At 41.5% G+C, this 12,243-nt stretch overlaps 1 pseudogene; it reads left to right on the top strand.

Moving 5' to 3' along the window:
- Positions 1-2,995: 2,995 nt before the first annotated feature.
- LOC115075289 lies at positions 2,996-3,938 on the top strand (annotated as a pseudogene).
- Positions 3,939-12,243: the final 8,305 nt, after the last annotated feature.

Genomic DNA, 12,243 nt, shown 5'->3' with positions numbered 1-12,243 from the left:
ATACTGAAGGTCTGTGCTGGTTATGATGGATGTTTTTTATTTTATTTTATTTGTGAATCACCCCATCTCATAGAGAACTGGATGTTGTACAATAAAAACATACAAATATATAAGCAAAATGAACAGCTAAACCCGATTAACAAACCCCGAGTTACTGTATAGTGGATTGTATGTAAAATACGTTTTACATTTGTATGTTTTAGTGTCATATTTTGTTTGTGTATGTTTATTTATAATCTACCTCATACATTTGTGTTGACTAGGCAGAAAAATGAATATTAAATAAAATAATAAACCAATCAGAAATAAATCTTAAAATAAAATCAGTTTTGACATCTACAATATTATAAATCTGGGTAAGTAAGGTGAGCTTTATCAATGATTTATAAGTAAACATGTCTGTGCTGAAATGGTGAGCTCCTTTGATGATCTGCAGTAGTACAGACCTAATAAGGGTTAGGAATACTACAGGTCTCTGATGATAATGTAGGCTTGTTCTGACATCTGAGCTGGTAATATGGGTTTTCCATTGGCTCTGTAATATTGCAGGTGGACTTTTTTTTCAAGTTGTAATATTAGAAGTTTGTACTTGAATAGGGGCTTGAACTGGGGCCTATAATTCTGCAGATTTGTTGATAAGATGGGCTTGTTCTGGTGTACGTTATACTGTAGGTCTAAGCTGTTAAGGTAAACTTGGAACACAGAAATACCATGCTGGGTCAGACCAATGGTTCTTCAAGCTCACCATATCCTGTCTCATACAATGGTCAGTCTGGATCACTTGAAAATAGCTGTCTTTTCCATATCACTCCTTCCCAGAAGTAAGTGGTAGAGACACCCAAGTCTATCTGTTAAAAAATTATTTAAGGAGAATGAAGAGATTTAAAAAAGCTTGAAAAGTGGTTGATGACTTGGCAACTGAGATTCAATGAGGTAGATTTTAAAAGCCCAGCATATGCTAAAATCAGGAAATGTGTGCACATGTCAGGCTGGTGCAGACCAAGAGAATTTTAAAAGCCGCCGAGATGTGCACATATCCCTCGCAGTGTGCACATCTCAATTAGAGATGTGTATCATTTTTATATAGCGTATCAGTTCGTAATTCATTTTCCTACGATTAACATAATTTTTTCCACATTTTGGTGGGGTTTTTTTCCGTATTTCACATTTTGATGGGTTTTTTTTCATATTTTGATGGGTTTTGATGGGTTTTTTTCATATTTCACTAATTTCGTGTTAGTGCACCCTAACATGAAATTCAAAAATTTCCCAAATATTGGCATAAGAACATAAGAAATTGCCATGCTGGGTCAGACCAAGGGTCCATCAAGCCCAGCATCCTGTTTCCAAAAGAGGTCAAACCAGGCCACAAGAACATGGAAAGTACCCAAACACTAAGAAGATCCCATGCTACCAATGCCAATAATAGCAAAGGCCATTCCCTAAGTCAACTTGATTAATAGCAGTTAATGGACTTCTCCTCCATGAACTTATCCAAACCTTTTTTGAACACAGCTACACTAACTGCACTAACCACATCCTCTGGCAACAAATTCCAGAGCTTTATTGTGCGTTGAGTGAAAAAGAACTTTCTCCAATTAGTCTTAAATGTGCTACTTGCTAACTTCATGGAATGCCCCCTAGTCCTTCTATTATTCGAAAGTGTAAATAACCGATTCATATCTACTCGTTCAAGACCTCTCATGATCTTAAAGACCTCTATCATATCCCCCCTCAGTCGTCTCTTCTCCAAGCTGAACAGCCCTGACCTCTTCAGCCTTTCCTCATAAGGGAGATGCTCCATCCCTTTATAATTTTGGTTGCCCTTCTCTGTACCTTCTCCATCGCAATTATATCTTTTTTGAGATGTGGCAACCAGAATTGTATACAGTATTCAATCTGTGGTCTCACCATGGAGCAATACAGAGGCATTATGACATTTTCCGTTTTATTAACCATTCCCTTCTTAATAATTCCTAACATTCTATTTGCTTTTTTGACTGATGCAGCACACTGAGCCGACGATTTTAAAGTATTATCCACTATGATGCCTAGATCTTTTTCCTGGGTGGTAGCTCCTAATATGGAACCTAACATTGTGTAACTACAGCAAGGGTTATTTTTCCCTATGTGCAACACCTTGCACTTATCCACATTAAATTTCATCTGCCATTTGGATGCCTAATCTTCCAGTCTTGCAAGGTCCTCCTGTAATGTATCACAGTCTGCTTGTGATTTAACTACTCTGAATAATTTTGTATTATCCGCAAATTTGATAACCTCACTCGTCATATTCCTTTCCAGATCATTGTGCCTCAAGCTTTCCCTATGGTGCATAAAGGTATCACAACACATCCATCTTGCTAACAGTGCTGCTGTATTCAAGGCAGCCTGTGCCCCATCTCGGAGGGGGAACCCCCTCTCCCCAGAAGGACACAACTTTGGAGGGAGACTAAAATAATCCTTGTTAACATATTTTCTTATAGCATTAAGATAGCCAGCAACTGGCAATATAGTTAACATGGGTTTGTATTACTAATTTATTGATAATTGACCACAGATGTAACTGCAGATTATCAACTTCCAAGCCACATATTTAAAATGTGGTGAAAGCATCGATTCAAAATCTGTCTCCCTACCCCCCCAAAATAACCCTCCTCTTCTACAGAAAACTCAACTCAAATAAAACAAACATCCCTGCCTCTTCCCCCCTTGCCCAATAAATAAACCGTTATGACAGAGCCCACCGAATGACGGTATATAAACATTTGTAAATAAATAAAATATATAAATACATTAAATATGATTCCAATTAATTTCCAATTTATTTTAAAGGTCTGTTTATTTAGACTTCTCTTTACCAATTTTGTAGAAATGATCCAAAGCTCACATATTTTCCCTGCAATCAAAGACATTTCTGCCACTGACCATCCTGTAAGGTTTGTGCTCTGACCTTTAATGTTTGTGTTTCATTTCTAGGCATCACACTGACCGAATGGCAGAGAGAAATGACACCTCACTGAGGGATTTTGTTCTCTTAGGATTCACCAGTGCTCCACACTTGCAGGTTGTGCTATTTGTAGGGTTTTTGCTGATATATTTGACAACACTGCTGGGAAATCTCGGCATCATCTTAGTGATCAAGACTGAACCTCGCCTTCACACCCCCATGTACTATTTTCTTGGTAACTTGGCCTTCGTTGATCTCTGGTATTCATCGGTCACTGCTCCAAAAATGCTGATTAACTTTCTTTCAGAGAACAAATCCATTTCCTACCTTGGTTGTGCAACACAAATGTATTTTTTTAATACACTGGGGTGTACAGAGTGCCTCCTCCTGGCCGTTATGGCCTATGATCGTTATGTGTCAATTTGCAAACCGTTGTATTATGCTGTTATTATGACCAAGACATTTTGTAGCCAAATGGTTGCTGGGTCCTACATTGGGGCATTTCTGTATTCCGCCTTACAGACAGGTTCCACGTTTAGATTGTCATTCTGTGCATCTCATGAGATTGATCACTTCCTGTGTGACATCCCAAGCACTGTTGAAACTCTCCTGCAGCAAAACCTTCATAAATGATGTTGTGCTTCCCACCTTTGTAGCTGCTGTGACGCTTACAACAGTTCTGGTCATATCTTCTTCCTACATTTACATCCTCAGCACCATCCTAAGGATCCGCTCCTCAGAAGGGAGACACAAAGCCTTTTCCACCTGTGCTTCTCACTTTGTCTGTGTCACTTTATTCTACGGGACAGTTATGTTTAAGTACATGCTCCCTGGTTCCATTTACTCTCTGGAGCAGGACAGGATAATCTCAGTCATCTATGCTCAGGTGATTCCCATGTTAAACCCTCTGATCTACAGCCTCAGGAACAAAGACTTAAAAGCAGTGCTGAGGAGAATCAGCATCAGAAACATCTTTGCAAGAAATTGATCTTCTCTCGCTCTGTAATATTCTTTCATTAGTTTGAACTTCTTTGAGAGAGTTTCGTTTTTGTTGCTTCAAGTATTTTGTTTGCCTTATTAGTCAACTTGAATGAACAGAAGTAAAGATTAACAAACAGAAGCAAAAAATTATAAAGTGATACCTTTTTATTGGATAAGACATTTCTTGAGTAGCTTTCAAGAGAGAACTCTCCCTTTCATAGGCCAGAATAGAAAGAGAAAAAGATGGCATTGCAGAAAATATGAAAAGCATTCTGATTACAGATCGAAGTGGAAGTGGGTTGGTGTGCAATGGATGCTGACAGGCAGTATAATTTTATGGCTCATAATGAGTTAAGAAACTTGCCTTTTTTTGTGTCCTTTCTTGTCAGTTCCAAAGTGTCAGAAGATTAGGGGATAAGTGCATAGAGTGGCAGTTGAGTTACTGCCTTAAGAGAAACATGGGAGTGGCCTGAACAGAGTGATACCTTAGGAAGCCAGCTGGGCAGACTGGATGGACCATTTGTTCCTTTTCTGCCATCATTACTATGTCTGATGGTTTTAACTTCAAAAGTAACATTCTAAGATTGTTTAAAAATGTCCTTTAATTATCCAGATCCTAAGGCCATTAATGAAGTGATCTGATTCCAAAATGTGCTATCCCATGCAGATATCACCTTGGTCTCTGTGGTGTTTGATCTCATGTCTGGGGGAATTGATTCTTGCTTTTAATGCCTGGCTTTTTGCATTATCTGGATTGAAAATGATATGCTCATTAGAGGAGTTGCATGAGTAGGATCCCCTTTTCTGAGTGTCTTTCTATGGGTATGATTATGGGGTTCTGTGATATGTGCTGGCATAGTATCAAGATTTTTGGTTTACAGGTAGTTCCTGTGAGCTGCAGTATTCACCTCCAATTTATTATTATTTATTTACTTTTGTTTATATACACCAACATTTGATCTGAGATATCTCATCAGTTTACATTCAGGTACTGTAGGGCTTATAACCTAAGTTTTGTACTTGAGGCAATGGAGGGTAAAGTGACTTGCCCAAGGTCACAAGGAGTGACAGAGGGACTCAACTGCTGGTCTCTTGGTTCATAGCCCACTGCTCTAACCACTAGGCTATTCTTCCTCCCAATGATGATTGGTTTCAGCGTGACTGGAAAATGCCAGAGTCAGCCTCCTATGCTGCCTTGTCTCTCCTGTCTCCCTTTATACAGCCCAGTCTCAGCATGGCAGGAATGTAGCTGGACCCAGCATCCCACACTGCCATTCATCCTTGATAGGGCTTTTCCATAGGCAAACGCATAATATGCACCCAGTGGCACCTGCAGATGACGTCATCTTCTTGGACTATTTAAGCTAAGGTTCTGCAGCAGTTCCCCTCCTCAGCAGCATGTCTCGTGCTTTGCAGTACATGTTGCCAGAATTCTTGAGCTCCTATATCTTTAGCTTGCCTTCTCCTACCTTGCCTTGTATTCTTCAGCTTTGCCTTGCATTATCCAGGCTTGTCTTACCTCTTCCAGCCACGTCCTTGCCTTGCTCTGTTCTCATTGTCTTCTCATGCTTCCTTTGTCCAGCCCACCTCATCTGGCATTGTTTCATTCATCTCATCCAATGTCTTCAGTGTGTCTTTGTCCTCCCTTGGCTTGACTTCCAGGATCTTGACCTTCTGCCTGGACCTGACCATGTTTTCTTTTGTATGCCCATGTATACCTTTTCAAGGGACTGAAGGGCTACCCAAATTGTAGAAAGACTTATTTCCGCAGTAGGCTGAAGCAATTTTACTAGCTTTGGAGATTCCTGATCTCCATCTCCTCCTCCTCCACCCACTGCTGCACCAATGCCATTTCCAATGTCGCCGCATCTCAAAAAAGATAAAGTTGGGATGGAGAAGGTACAGAGAAAGGCAACCAAAATGATAAAGGGGATGGAACAGCTCTCCTATGAGGAAAGGCTGAAGAGGTTAGGGCTGTTCAGCTTGGAGAAGAGATGGCTGAGGAGGGATATGATAGAGGTCTTTAAGATCATGAGAGGTCTTGAATGAGTAGATGTGAATCGGTTATTTACCCTTTCAAATAATAGAAGGACTAGGGGGCACTCCATGAAGTTAGCAAGTAGCATATTTAAGACTAATCGGAGAAAATTCTTTTTCACTCAACGCACAATAAAGCTCTGGAATTTGTTGACAAAGGATGTGGTTAGTGCAGTTAGTGTAGCTGGGTTCAAAAACGGTTTGGATAAGTTCTTGGAGGAGAAGTCCATTAACGGCTATTAATCAATTATACTTAGGGAATAGCCACTGCTATTAATTGCATCAGTAGCATGGGATCTTCTTAGTGTTTGGGTACTTGCCAGGTTCTTATGGCCTGGATTGGTCTCTGTTGGAAACAGGATGCTGGGCTTGATGGACCCTTGGTCTGACCCAGCACGGCAGTTTCTTATGTTCTTATGTTCTTAAGTCACAAGTACCTGGCAAGTAACTAAACATTAAATAGGTTCCATGCTTCTTATGCCTGCAACAAGCAGTGGCAACTCCCTGTTGATTAATAGACATTTATGGACTTCTCCTCCAAAACGAATCTAGCTACACTAATTGGCTGACAGGGTCATTCATCAAATTGCGTTAGGACCCTAACGTCCACGATAACGCTGTATGCATGTGTTATATGGCAGATTAGAGGGAATGGTGAAAGAGAAAGAGAAAACAAAGAAATTCTGGGGCATCACTTTAGGAGGGTCATCTCATAACTTGAGGTGAGGTTTTGGTGGTGGTCTCGGGTTTTGGGACCAGTTTACATGCACAGGCAGATGTACAAACAGCACAGTACACATCAGTGAAGAACTGATGACATTTGGAATGAGGAAAGATGCACAAAGATGAGATTTCTACAGTGTTCTCTCACCCTAGCTTGATGCATATTGAGTGAAAATAAAATGTCTCCAATTGGTAGTAAATATGCTCATTGCTAACTTCATGGAGCTCCCTGTAGTTTCATATTTACCCTTTCAATTCCTTTCATGATTTTGTTGCTTCTATCATATCCCCCCTTTGCTCTTCTTTTCTCCAAGCTGAACAGCCCTAATCTCTTTAGATTTTCTTCATAGGGGAACAGTTAAACGCCCTTTATCAGTTGGTCACCATTGTCTTTACTTTCTGCAGTGCAACTCTATCTTTTTGGAAATGCAGTGACCAGGAAAGCGCACAGTATTCAAGGTGTGGTCTGACCATGGAGCATTCTCCGTTTCATTTCCCTTCCTTTCACGGTGGCGCTTTTGGGTGCGAAAGATTCTCTTAGAGAATCTGGCAGTAACGGGGGCTGGGGGGGGGGGGCGGGCCTGAGAAAGCCGGCAGCCATCACACCACTGCCGTGCACTGGCTGCCAGCTTTTGCACTGAATAACAACACCATAAAGTTGTAGTCCTTCGGCACGAAACTGGTGGCGATAAGGGTCCTTACCTTTCGCTGGCAGCGATGTGCCCACAGTGTCGGCCCCGGTGCCGCCCTTATTGCTCCTCTTCTGGGGCCGACTCCACCCCCATTTAGTGATTGCGCTGCGATCGCTTTTGAAAATGATCCCCTAAGTTAGCTAGCTAGCACCTAAAATCACTCCTATCCAGTTTTATTTCTTCCCCACATGCCTGCATGAAGGATCCCCAATTTTTGAGCTGGTAGCCTTGAGCACTCAGCCCTGGTAAATTCTCATTGGGATGATCTGGCTGGCCAAGCTCTTACCCTAGCTGTTCATATCATTTTGAAAATTGACTCCATACTACATAACAATTTACAGTATCAGAGCAAGTCATAACTTCCTCTGTAGCGATCGTAAGTGAGTGATCTCATGGCTTGCAGAAGAGTTGACAGAATAATGCTGTGAAGAGCTATTTCCTCTCTCACAGAGGAAGAATAGATACAATGGCAGGGGCTGTAAAAGTATATGAAAGTGAAAAACAGCTACTACTAAGAAAGATTTAAAAAACAAAAATTGGGAGGAAAAATATGTTTTCATTTGTTCTTACAGCAAAGCAAATTATTAAGAAAATAAATATGACTCTGCTGAATTAGAACTGAGTGTTTGCAATTTGTAATTGTCAGAAGGCTTCCTATTCAATGCTCAGAAGATTTTCAGGGAGCCTATGCCCAAAGGATACTCAGTTTAAGATAAACACTCCTATAGAATCCAGCTGCAAAGACGTGGAAAAGAGATACTCCTGATCCTCACAGGTAAAGAGCTTGATTTCGGGTCTCTGCTTGTGTGCAATGGGTTTGTCATGAGGTCTGAGAGAATATCTTTCTTGTACTTCTTTATGTCTCACTGTGGTCACTTCCTGGATGTGTTTTACCATCTTGCGTGGAATAGGTCCACATCAGAACTTTTTTTAATCCCAACAAACACCCTGGCATCGTGCACCCTTTAGGTTTTCTCACCTTTGGTTCCATTGCACTTCCTTTTTTCTGACACAGTCAGGACTCAGTCACCCATTACACCTCTCTCCTCCTGCAGGAACTGCATTTTATATACTGTACATAGCAGATGTGGCTCTGGCTTTTCTCCTTTCTAATATCTGTAACGTTTTCTGCTTCCTAGTGCTGCATATGTTTAGTACCGCTGCAGTATTAAGTAACAGGAGTAGTGTAGTTTTGAGTCCTCTCAGCGCCTAATCCCTCCCCTAATAATTTCATGCTGGGACTTCTATAACAGTCTCTTGGTTGAACTCCCTACAAATTTTACTCAAGCATTAAACAGGCCAATGCAGTACCGAGCAGTGACCGCAGCGCACAGCTCAACGCGTGATTGGACGTGAGTTTTGGATGCGCATCCATAACCCCTGATGCAAAACAAGGTTAGAGTGTCCAAAATGAGCGTCCAGTCATCTGCATAAGTAATAGCACTCATCACATGTAAGTGCATGTTGACGAGGCTATTATCTATTCCCCAGATGAAAAAAAAAAGTACGTCTGACTTGCACATTTTTACTCACCAAAAATTAATTTTGGAGGAGCCCAAAAACTGTACGGAAAAGCAAAAAATACTGCATGAAGGATACTGCATGAATACTGCTTTTCTGTACTTCCTCCTACTTAATATCATGGCGATATTAAGTTGGAGGAACTAAAAAATTAGAAATGTCCATAAAAAGCAAATTAAAATAAAAGGGTGCTGACAGTCAGGTTAGGAAAATGGGCTCTCTAAAATTGAGTGTCTGTTTTCTTAACCGGCTGACTGCCACCTCTCCCAGGTACCCGCTGCCGAGGAGGACCTAAGGGTGCACAATTTCCTCTAGTGCCTCCTTTTTACTGTGATACCTAGTTTAAATATTAAATCAGTATGCATTAAGGCAGTGGGCGGTCAATCATGAGCGCCTGTTTAATGCACACTGATTGGCCTGAAAAACTTCTAAGCTCATTAGCACACCTCTTTCAGTAGCTTCCCTGCCTCTTGAAACTTCCTGTGTCACTTCCCTTCATGTATGTAAACTACTGTTCAAAATTTTAGTCCTAAACTTCCAGTATTTTAACAGCTTGACCCTTTCCTACCTTTGTTATCTCATCTCCTATTGCTTCCTGAATCATCTTCTACATTCTCAATCCTGGATCCTTCTTACTATCCTATCCTCTACTCCAAACAAGCCACATTGTACTTTCTGATCTTCTCTCTCTTGGACCCTCACCTTTGAATTAATCTCTATCCAGAAGTTCAAGATTCTGTATTAGTACCCATCTTCCTCTTGGGTCTAATGAAGCATTTCTTCAAACTTACTTTTAATAATGTCATCAGTTCACATGCACTTAGGGAGGCATTTTCATAGTTATCTCTGTGAGTAAAAGCATTCCTTTACCGGTTGCAATAACCTGTCGTAAAATTGCCCTCTCTATATACAGTTAAATTTATGCATGTATGTGCTGTATTCACAGGGACAGGCCCCAGTTGCTCTTCCATGAGCCATTATCTTAGCTAATGGTGGTTAATATTAAGGCAGGACAGTTCTTCGAATGTTCAGCGAGGCATTATAATAGCTTGTGTGGCATTGGTGCTATCTTGCAGTTAGTTTCTTCGAGCACTTGAATTTTAGTGTGATTTGTACTCATCCTTGGTCTAGTCTCTAGTGCCAGTAGGCAAACTTTAGAGTAATCTGGCAAGTGAACCAGTAGTGTCATGGGCAGGTCACCATCTCTCAGTTTCCAGTTTACATTTCAGTCTCCATGTGTTCAATGACATGGCAATAAATTCCTTGGGAGATCTGGTTGCCCATGCAACCTCACACAAAATAATAGCTATTGATTCTTACTGAAAGACTCTAGACCTGATTTGGCAAATCTATTTGCATGCTTCATTTAATCTAGGCATCTCACACTGCCATAGGCTATGCCAGTAGAGAGAGTTACTAAAGGGATTATGGCTGCCTTGGCAGTCTGTTGTCTGGCTGCTCACCACCAAAAGGGTGGATGAAGTGCAATTGCAGTGGATGCTGATAACCTGTGGCAATGTCTCTACTATCAGTCCTGCCTGTATTGTTCATGCCTTGCTGTGTCTAGGTAACTTGGGATGCCAGTCTTGAATATGACTCTTACCCATATTCAGTCCTTGGGCAATTTCACATGGTACCTGGAGTAGGAGGGGCAATCTTTGGAAATCCCGGAGAAGCAATGCAGGAACATGGCAACCATGCAACCAGGCATTGCAGAGCCTCTGCTGGGGATGTCAAAAGCTTGTCTCATGTGGCTTTGGCAACCCTGCAGCCAAGGATGTGGTTGTGCTACCACATAGTATATGGATCCATTGCTTTCCCTATGTGAGGTCCATTATTGCATATCTCAGTGGCTGTGAACCTGGCTGTTGATTTTGGGTTCTGTTCTGCAGGAAGTTCGGCATGAGTTTGCTTCCCCTTATGTACCATGTGGTATTCATTTATGTTGAGAAATGTGCTTGGTGGATCCCCCCTATGCGGTCAGTTATTTCAGAGATATCATATTCCCCTTCTGTTATTTATTACTGCATACCGTACACCCAGCAGAATAACCCTTGCAGGTTTGTGGAATGGGGCTTTGACAGGTGCTTGGCTATATATGACAAGTATTACCATTCCTTCATTGCATAGGTTAACTTTGGAGGGGCTGCACTCTCTTGGCATCAATGTGCAGTATGTTTATAGTACTACTTGTAGCTCACCGAATGGATGCAGTCACATCAGTGCGTGCCAATCTACAATTATCTCCTTGGCTTACAGAAGACCCATGCTATCGGCAGTAATGTGCAGTATCTTGCAGAATGATCATGGCATAGCAGGTCATAAACAAGAGCCTCAAGGAGAGTTTTCAGTGATTCAGTGGGCTCTCCCATGTTGGGGCATTGGAGCTGGAAAGACAGCACTTAAACTATTAGAATATGGCCACAGTTAGGTTGGTGGTGGGCCCGTGGCAAGTGAGGTGTCACTACTGTAGGGCTTGTGGCAGGGTTAACCATGCCCTAAGGGTGCACAGCAAGGGCTATTTTAAAGTTGTTCAAAGAATACCGACTGGGTAGACCTGATGCTATGTTGCGCATGACATGTGCAGTGCAATGCAAAAGTTGGTCAGGCAGGAATACCAAGTGGGTATCTCCTGCCACTGTGTTGCATGGGTGGGTGAAAGTGTAGATAAGTTGGCTTGTCAAGTCTTTGGCTTTGATGACCTGATCATCCTCCCAATACTTCAGCTGCATCCTGGACAAGTGAGTCCTCCTCTTGCTATGGACTAGGACATCAAGAGAGGGGCAAGGCTTCAACAGCCCTGTGTCCTCTGCATCCCTAGCACCAGAATATTGCATTAGAATGATACTGACCCCTTTTGAAATACAATAGGTAAGGGCATGGTCACCCTATAGGGACTGCATAATGCTCTAGAGTTTGTTGTTGAATTTAGTAGTGTAATTTGACCTATGATGCAGCCATAATCATCCAATAAAGATCTTCTTTTGTGAATTATGTGCCAGAGAGCTTCAATCATGGTAAAATTAACTAGAATTTGTGGGGGGAAGTAGGGAGAGTGGGATCAGAGAAATGATATGGGATTTGAAAGGAGGAAGCGAGTACGTACCTGACACAGTTATGGGATTTTGCTGTCCAATTTATGAGGGCTGTTAGAAAAATTACCCCCTTGCTGGTCAGTATTTGAAGTGTATCTCTAAACTTGTTTAATACATTGTCAGTAATGCCCTTTAGTCAAGGGCTTCATAAAAACCTTTAAATAAATTAATAAATAGAGATCCTGCTGTGGGTGAGGTAGAAGTGGACCTTTCTCCTGAGAGCTGAGGCTGCTGAGAGAATCTT

This window comes from Rhinatrema bivittatum, chromosome 13, assembly GCF_901001135.1.
Source record: "Rhinatrema bivittatum chromosome 13, aRhiBiv1.1, whole genome shotgun sequence".
Lineage (NCBI taxonomy): Eukaryota > Metazoa > Chordata > Amphibia > Gymnophiona > Rhinatrematidae > Rhinatrema > Rhinatrema bivittatum.
The sequence above is the reverse complement of the archived record's forward strand: the minus strand, read 5'-3'. Positions and strand labels throughout refer to the sequence as shown.